Here is a 9,399-nt window from a genome sequence, read left to right as displayed (position 1 = left end):
AGTGGTGCGGCACACTAAACTTCTATGTCATAGACAAGGTGGCAACGCGTTAGCTCCACATCGCGCCACCGTGCAATTTCCCATTTATCACTTTCTAGTGACGTGGCACGATAGTGGCATGCCGCGCCAAGTATGAAAATCGGGAAATTTTCTCAGAAATTAAAGATGTGTCCTAGGGTTAAAAGGGTCAATTTTTCACCCTATATAAGCCTTATAACATGAGATTTGTCCATAATTCAGCAGCTTATACTCAATTACTCTCAAAAACTCCCAACAACAAGCCCTAGGGTTTTCATAGAAGGTTTAATTCCAAGGGAATTCACGGTCAAATTTCAAGAATCTCTCCATTAATCTTCATAGAATCATGAGATAAGGTATGTGTAGTGTTCATTCATGGACTCCTTTCGTCCATGACGTCCAAGAATCTATTTTCTAGATTCATGTTATGGATTTTCTTTATGAATTTCATGATTGGATTGCTCTTGTTCATGTTGATAATGACTAATTGCATTCTAATCCATCTTTGGTGATAAATTCCATATGTAATCGATTAGTAATGATGTAGATTCATGTAAACCTAATATTAAAACCCTTGGATGATGAAATTAGAGATGAATCATGATGGTTGATTGTTGTATAATGTTGTTTACATATTCTATGCCTATTATGTCTATGATTAAATGCCTAGATGAAGGAACAATGCCTAACGAGTATGATATCATGAAATCCCCATATATGTACAAGATTATTCATATAACATGTTTGATGAAGTGATTCAATATATGAATTATGAATTGTGTTATTTGTCATGTGTTTAAGTAAGCTATGTTATGCCAGTTTCTTCTCATCGAGTCCTGGAGGTACTTGTACCCAAACATTTAGCTGTGTTCCTAGAGCCATGTCATGTTTTCACGATCTCCTCAGTCAAGATATGATCCATAGAACTCAATCAGTCATGTGACTCAGGAAATCTCAGAAATCTCAATAATTTCAATAGCTCAGTAATCTCAGTAACCTCAGTATTCCTAGTCAATCTCAGTAACTTCAGTAATCTCAGTTAGTCCTTAGAACTCAGTATATTTTGTTAGTCAATGGAACTTAGTAAATTTAGTTTAGCTTCGCTAGACAAGACCACTAGTATTAGATCAGTTCAGTTAATTAGCTCAGTTTTGCTCAGCCAATCAGTTCAGTTCAGCCAATCAGTTCAGTTCAACCAATCAGTTCAATTTACCCTATCATTTTAGTTCATTATCTTCCAGATGGGAGTAGGATTCAGCACTGAGCGAGTCTACGAATGGGGACTTACTCGCTAGACAGGACTGAGATCCCTAGAAGTAATCCCTAAGTTTGAGAACTACATAGCCAGCGTAGGTACGAGATGTTACCTATTAGATAGGACTGACATACTCAAGGATCACCCATTAGCGCATTTAAATATATAGGACTGATCCTAGGGGTCACCCGCTAGATTAGGACTGACTCCACAATAATTATCTTTACCAGTGGGGTGGTATGACACCCTTCCAGCTGGGGCTATAGGTTGGACCCTAGTTAGCTTAGTATGGGGCATGTCAATTTGATGAATACATCCCACTATTTCAATTACAGAAATTAGGACTGTTAGATACAGTTAATTCATTTCAGTAATACAGATTTAGAACTTTTAGATACAGTCAATCCTTGTCATTATAAATAGACTACGAGATAACCCATTAGATAGGACTGATCTTAACTATGGTCAATCAGTAGCAGCATAATCAGATTTAGAGATCACCCACTTGGTAGGACTGATCTCATACTAAGTCAAACCCTTTTTATTATCAGTATACTCAGAGATCCCCCAACTAGATAGGATTAATCTTAGATTAAGTTAGTTAGATACAGTACAGAACTCATCTAGTTCCATCAGATTCAGGACTGTCAGACACAATCACTCATATTATCAGTTATCAGAATATATGTAATCAAACTTTAGCTTCAGGGCTGCCAGATACAGTCAACCAGGCCAGTTCTTCATAATCAGAATTGTTAGACATAGTTATCCATGTATTAGTAACATAGTATCAGTCCCTTAGTATTCAGTAATATAGTATTCAGTCCCAATACAATCTCAGTTACAATTACATAGTCATGCATGTATTCTCACATTCATGTTAGTCAGTCTTTATATTTGTTCATGCATATGAACCCCATGTATTTAGCCTACCTCACTTGTATGCCAGTACATTCAAATTACAGACGCATTCGCGCTATGGTGTCTGTGTCTTATACCATAGGTTTAGAGGCACGAGCTCCAGATTAGTAGTAGATTTCAGTCTCAGCAGTCAGAGTTAGAAGTAAGTCCTCATCTTTTTAGGACATGATAATTACATTGCTATTTCAGTTTGGAGTTTATTTTAGTAGATCGAGTTAGTTGGGGACATGTCCTATCAACTCCTTATTCAGACAGTTTAGAGGCTTTCAGACTATAGCATGTCAGGCAGTTATTTTAGATTTGTTTTGGTATTGTTATATCATTTTCAGACATTGTGTTATTAGATGTTTGTTCAGTATTGAACCATATGGCCTTTCAGTTCATGTTTTCACATTATTATGTTATATTATATAGTTTACAAGTACAGATATCATTCATGGGTTAGATTGTAGTCCTTCAGCGTCATGAGCACTGTGCAGTGTTTTGGTTAAAAAAATTAGGGTGTTACAAATGGTATCAAATCCTAAGGTTCAATAGAGTCCTAGGAAGTCTGAAAGCCACATCTAGTAGAGTCTTGTACATGTGTGTGTTGTGCACCACACTTATGTACAGGAGGCTATGGGATGTTTTAGGAACAGTCTTCCCTCTTTCAGTATTCATGTCATGCCAGTGAGCATAATCTTATGTCAATCTCTTATTCTAATCCGTTTCTCCTATTTTTCTATAGAACATGCCTCCTAAAATAAGAAATGGGAATCAGTCATCCCCTCAGCCTAAAGAACCTTTGGGCAATCATGTTTCTCATGCGGAATTTAGGACCGTATTCACTACTTTTACTCAGTCAGTTGCTGCTTAGAATGAATGACCAGCTATCATTCTGGCCAACCCAATGGCTAATTCTACTGCATCTAGAATTCGTTACTTCACCCGAATGAATCCTCCATCCTTTCTCAGGTCTAAGATAGATGAGGACCCTCAAGAATTCCTAGATTAGGTTCATAAGGTAACTAACATCATAGGGGTGACTACTGTTGAGAGTGTTGAGCTAGCTGCATATCAGTTGTAGGATGTGGCTCATACTTGGTTCAAGCAGTGGAAGCCAAAAAGGGAAGATGATGCAGGGCCTATAGAATGGGATAAATTTGTCAATGCATTCTTAGAGAGGTTCTTTACCCTAGAGATTAGAGAAGCTAAGGTGCTAGAGTTCATCAACCTCAGGTAGGGCAACATGATGGTGAAAGAGTATTTTCTTAAGTTTACTCAATTAGCAAGATATGCCCTTCATATGGTTGTAGACAGTAGGGCCAAGATGAGTACATTTATGTCAAGGGTGAATGATAGTGTGGTTAATGAGTGCAGATCCACCATAATAAATAGTGACATGAATTTAGCCAGACTTATGACCTATGTTCAGTAGATAGAGGACCAAAAGATTAAGATGAAGGAAAAGCAGAATAAGAGGGCAAGGTCAGGTAGTTTCAGCTTTTCTCAGCCTAAGTCAGGGGGTAGTATTCGTTCTCAGTATAGTCATAGGTTTTCAGTCCCAGCCCCATCTTCATCTTGATCACCAGTACCCAAGTACAGGAATAACCGTCGTGATGGGTTTCCAAGATCCGAGGCCTAGGGTACTGAGACCAGAAGTCTTACCCATCCGCCTTGCAAAGAGTATGGCAAGAATTACCTAGCTAAATGTAGAGCAGGCAGTGAGGTATATTATGGATGTGGTAAGCCATACCACATGCTACAGGAATGTAGAGTAAGAGTTCAAAAGGGAAAAAAATTGTACCAGCAGGGCGTCACTTCCAGTACCACTAGTGGCCAGCGTCAGAACAAGTTTTATGCTCTTCAGACTCTCCAGGATCAAGGAAATTCCCCTAGCACAGATTCGGGTATGTTATAGGTTCTTCCTACTCACTTGCTATCATTCTAGCTAAAGATTTTCAGCATGAGTTATTCAATCATGAATCAGTCCATGGATGCCTTATGCATCACCCCAGTATCCTTGTAAGGTGACCGTTCTTAGAAGGATGTAGTGTTCCAAGGGAAAAATACCCCATAATTCCCCAATGATCTTACGTCTTAAGTTCAGTTTCCCTTCGCATGAAGAATCCAGTTTAGAGTAGAGGGTACTCATAAGTTAACCCTCAAAGTCCCAACCTCAGCTATGGGCCAAGTATTCAGAGGCTTAGTTCAGTTCACGAAACTCAGTTTATGTATCGTGTTTTAGCCTCAGTCATGTTCTCAAGTTCAGTCCATGCATACTTCTAGCATAACCATGGGGTTATCAGTGCTTTTTAGTCACATAACAATTTTCTTAAACTTACTCAGTTAGGTTCTCATATTTCTGCTAATGCATGTTTAGTAAGACGATCTCGGATTCATTAGCATTTCCGGTTAAGGTAAAAGTTCTCCTTAGTCTTACTCATTTTCATGTGTAGTGTTCATTACAAACTTGGTATTCAGTTCATGTTAAGATCCCCATTACAAACTTGGTACTAAGCACCCTCGCATATTTAGTCATGCATTTATATATCATTTCAATCATGTAATTATGCATCAGACATGCATACTCACTGCGGTAAATTTAGTTCATCAGCATATTCAGTCATGTATTTATGAGTCAATTATCAGTCATGCATCAGGTACACATGAATTCAGTTTATTAGTCATGCATCAGATATGCATGTTTAGTATGTTATATTCATATCTTCAGTCATGTCAGTCATCAGATCATGTTTCAATTATTCATGTTCAATACGTACATTAGTTTATATTCTTCCCCTCACTCTCAGTCTCATTCAAGGATGAATGTTTTCAAGGGGGAGATATTGTAATACCCCATACTTTTCCAAGCTTGAAAAGTTTCCCCAAGAATAATAGAAACTTTCTTTGAAAGATGAATCTAATTTTGTACATGTGGTATTTTCAATATTTTTGCATTTTATCATATGGGTAATCAAATAAGCTCCATCGATAATAAATTCACCTAAATCGGACACTCGGGTGAAGAGTTAGAGCCTTTTTAGTGAGACAATGTATCACCTAAGCCTTCAGCGCATTGCAGAGATAGCTCAAATGGAAATTTTTTATTTCTAGTGTTGCTCTGTGATAGTGGTGCATCACGTCAAACTCCTAGGTCATAGACAAGGTGTCAACATGATAGCTCCGCATTGCGCCATCGTGCAATTTCCCATTTGTCACTTTCCAGTAACTTGGCGCGATAGTGGCGCATCACGCCAATGATGAAAATCGGGAGATTTTCTCAGAAAATAAAGGTGTGTCGTAGGGTTAAAAAGGTTAATTTCCTACCCTATATAAGCCTTATAACACGAGATTTGGCCATAATTTAGCAGCTTATACTCAATTACTCTCAAAAACTCTCAAGAACAAGCCCTAGGGTTTTCATAGAAGGTTCAATTCCAAGGGAATTCACCATCAAATTTCAAGAATCTCTCCATCAATCTTTGTAGAATCACAAGCTAAGGTATATAATTCACCCAAATACAACACTTGGGCGAAGAGTTACGTCCTTTTTGTGAAACAGTGTTTGACCTGACTCTTCAGCGCATTGTGGAGATAGCTCAAATGGAAATTGTCAAATTTCATTGTTGCTCCGTGATACTGGCACGTCGCGCCAAACTTCTAAGTCATAGATAAGGTGGAAACATGATAGCTCCGCATCGCGCCATCGTGCAGTTTCCCAATTGTCAATTTCTAGAGTCATAGCACGATAACGCTGTGTCACGCCAAGGTCCCAATTCAGGAAATTTTATTGAAAATTAAATTATGTGTCCAGCGTTAAAAGGGTTAAATTACCCCCCTATATAAGCTTTCAAACACGAGATTCAGCCCTTATCATCCAATAAATTGATGTTTTTCTCAAATACTCTCAATAACTCAAGCTAGAGTTTTCATAGAAGGTACAATTTTAAGAAGGTTTCACCATCAAACATCACGAAATCACGAGCTAAGGTATGTGTAGTGTTAATTCATGGACTCCTATCTTCCATGAAGTCCAAGAATCCCTTTTTTAAACTCAAGTTATGGATTTTCTATATGTTTTCATGTTTTGGCTGCTCATGTTCATGTTTGATAGATGTGAAATTGGATTCTACTCCATGATTGTTGATGTTTCTATGTGGGTTTAATTACTATAGCCATAGATTCATGAACCCCTAAGATTTAAACCCTTGAATGATGAAGTTAGAATTGAATAATGATGTTTACATGTACCATGCCTGTCATATGTTTGATTAAATGCCTAGATGAAGGAATATTGTCTAACTCGCATGATATCATGAAATCCCCATGTATGCACAAGATCATGCCTATTATATGTTTGATGAAATGATTCTATGAAGGTAGTATGTATTATGATGATAGTCAAGTCTTCAAGTAAATCTTGTTGTATCAATTTTCTTTTATCGAGTATTGGGGGTACTTATACCCAAAATATTAGTTATGTGCCTAGATCCATGTCATGTTTTCACGATACTCTCAGTCAAGCTATGAACTTTTAGACTTCAGATAGTCTTATGACTCAAGAAAAATCTCCATGATCTCATGACTCAGTCAGTTGTCAGATATCAGTAGTGTTCCTTCAGCCACGGAAATTTAGTAACTCAGTCCATGCTCAGTTCAGTTTAGTATATCATGTTTAGTGTCCATTCAGATGGGAGTAGAATTTATCACCGAGTGAACCCAATGATGGGGACTCACCTCCTATACGACGGTGTGATTCTTAAAATCAATCCTTATATTTAAGAACTATGTAGCCAGCATAGGTTGAGACATCATAGCCTTCTATATGAGGGTAGATGAGGTGGCTTAACCTATTATGTGAGGGTTACTATCATTCTCACTAAAGTTACCTATTATATAAGGGTTACTCGCATATTGTCCTTACCAGTGGTGTGGTATTGACACCCTTCCAATCAGGGCATAGATTGGACCCCAGCTCAGCTATTATAGCACATTTAGGGCATGTCGGTTAGCTACTACTTCCCATAGTTTTATGTTACAGAATCAAGACTGTCAGATACAGTTAATTAGTCTCAGTAATAGAACTCAGATAGTTCTACAAATTTTAGGACTATCAGACACAGTCAACTCGGAGATAGTACGAAACTTAGATAGTTCCATCAGATTCAGGACTATCAGACACAGTCAACCATGTTATTAGTTATATTTAGATATAGTCATTCATGTTATCAGTTATGTCTTGTTATCAGTATCTAGACACAGTAGTTATGCTACCATGTTATCAGTATCATGTTATCACGTTGTCAGTTATAGTTGCATATTTATGTATGCATTCTCACATTAATGTTAAATAGTCAGTTAGTATTGATCATGCATGCAAAACCTTACATATAGCCTACCTCACATGTATACTCAGTACATTCCATTGTCCAAACGTATTTCCACTATGGTGCTTTCTTTTTATTTAACACCATAGGTTCAGAGACACGAGTTCCAGATTAGCAGTAGATTTTAGATTCAACAGTTAGAGTAGAAGTGAGTCCTTATCCTTTGATAAAATAGTGATTTTTAGTATCTCATTGATTATCTTATTAGTTGGAGTTAGTTGGGGATATGTCCCATCAGCTTCTTATTCAAATTCTTCAGACAGTAGAGGCTTTTAGACTAGATATAGACTAGACACAGACTATTATGTTTTAGACTTCAGTGTTGTTTTGGGAATTCTATTACCCCACACAGATGTTACATTATTTAATTATGTTCATGATCGAACCTTATGGCCTTTCAATGCATGTTTTCGCATTATTATGTTATCTTATATAATATACAGGTACATATATTAGTCATGGGTTAGTTTGTGGTCCTTCGGAGTCATGATCACCGTGTAGTATTCCGATTCAGCAAATTGGGTCATTATAAACTTGGTATCAAAGCCTAATGTTCAATAGAGTCCTAGGAAGTCTGAAAGCCGCATCTAGTAGAGTCTTGTACATGGTTGTGTTGCACGCCACATTTATGTATAAGAGCAATGAGATGTTTTAAGAAAGTTTCCCTTCTTTCAGTATTCATGTAGCGCCTGTGAGCATAATCACAAGTCAGTCTCTCAATCTAATCCACTTCTTCTCTTTATTTCAGAACATACCTCCTAAGAGAAGAAATCAGTCAACCCCTCAGCCCGAAGAACCTTTGGGCGATCATGTTTCTCATGAGGAGTTCAGGACAGTATTTACCACTCTTGCTCAATCAGTCGCTGCTTATAATGAATGGCCAACAGTTATTTCGACCAACCCAGTGGCTAACTCAGCTGCAGCGAGGATTCAGGACTTCACCTGAATGAATCCTCTAAACTTCCTTGGGTCTAATGAAGATGAAGACCCTTAGGAATTCTTAGATCAAGTTCAAAAAGTGATAGATGCTATGGGGGTGACTACTGTTGAGAGTGCTGAGCTAGTTGCATACCAGTTGTAAGATGTGGCTTATGCTTGGTTCAAATAGTAGAAGTCTGAAAGATCTGATGATACAGGTCCTATAGAGTGGGAGGAGTTTGTCACTGCATTCCTAGACAGATTGTTTCCCAAAAAGCTTAAAGAATCCAAGGTTCTAGAGTTCATCAACCTCAGGCAGGTGTAATATGACAGTGAAAGAGTATTCTTTTAAGTTTACTCAATTAGCCAAGTATGCCCCTCATGTGGTTGCATACAGTAGATCTAAGATGAGTAAGTTTGCTTCAGGGGAGAACAACAGCATGGTTAATGAGTGCAGATCTGCTATGCTGAATAGTGACATGACCTTAGCAAAAATTATGACCCATGATCAGCAGATAGAGGAGTGGAAGATTAAATAGAGAGAGAAACAGAAAAAGAGAGTAAAGATAGGTAGTTTCAACTTCGCTCAGCCTAAGTCAGAAGGAGGAAACAATTCTCAGCTTTATCCTAAGTCATTAGCTCTATCCCCCTCTACAGCCAGTGCTTTAATTCCTAAGTTTAGAGAGGGTAACAAAGATAGAGTTCCAGGATCTAAGATGCAGGGTAGTGTTAGCAGTGCCCGCACATATCCTCTTTGCCAGACTTACGGTAAGTACCATCAGGGCATGTGTAGAGCATGTAGTGGAATTTGTTTTGGTTATGGAAAGTCAGGCCATAGAGTTAGAGACTATCCGCATCTAGGTACTCAGGGTTAATATAATCGCTCCTCATCTAAGTTCGATTGCCCAAATCAGCAGG

This window comes from Capsicum annuum, chromosome 9 (assembly GCF_002878395.1).
Source record: "Capsicum annuum cultivar UCD-10X-F1 chromosome 9, UCD10Xv1.1, whole genome shotgun sequence".
NCBI classification, from domain to species: Eukaryota; Viridiplantae; Streptophyta; class Magnoliopsida; order Solanales; family Solanaceae; genus Capsicum; species Capsicum annuum.
The sequence above is the reverse complement of the archived record's forward strand: the minus strand, read 5'-3'. Positions refer to the sequence as shown.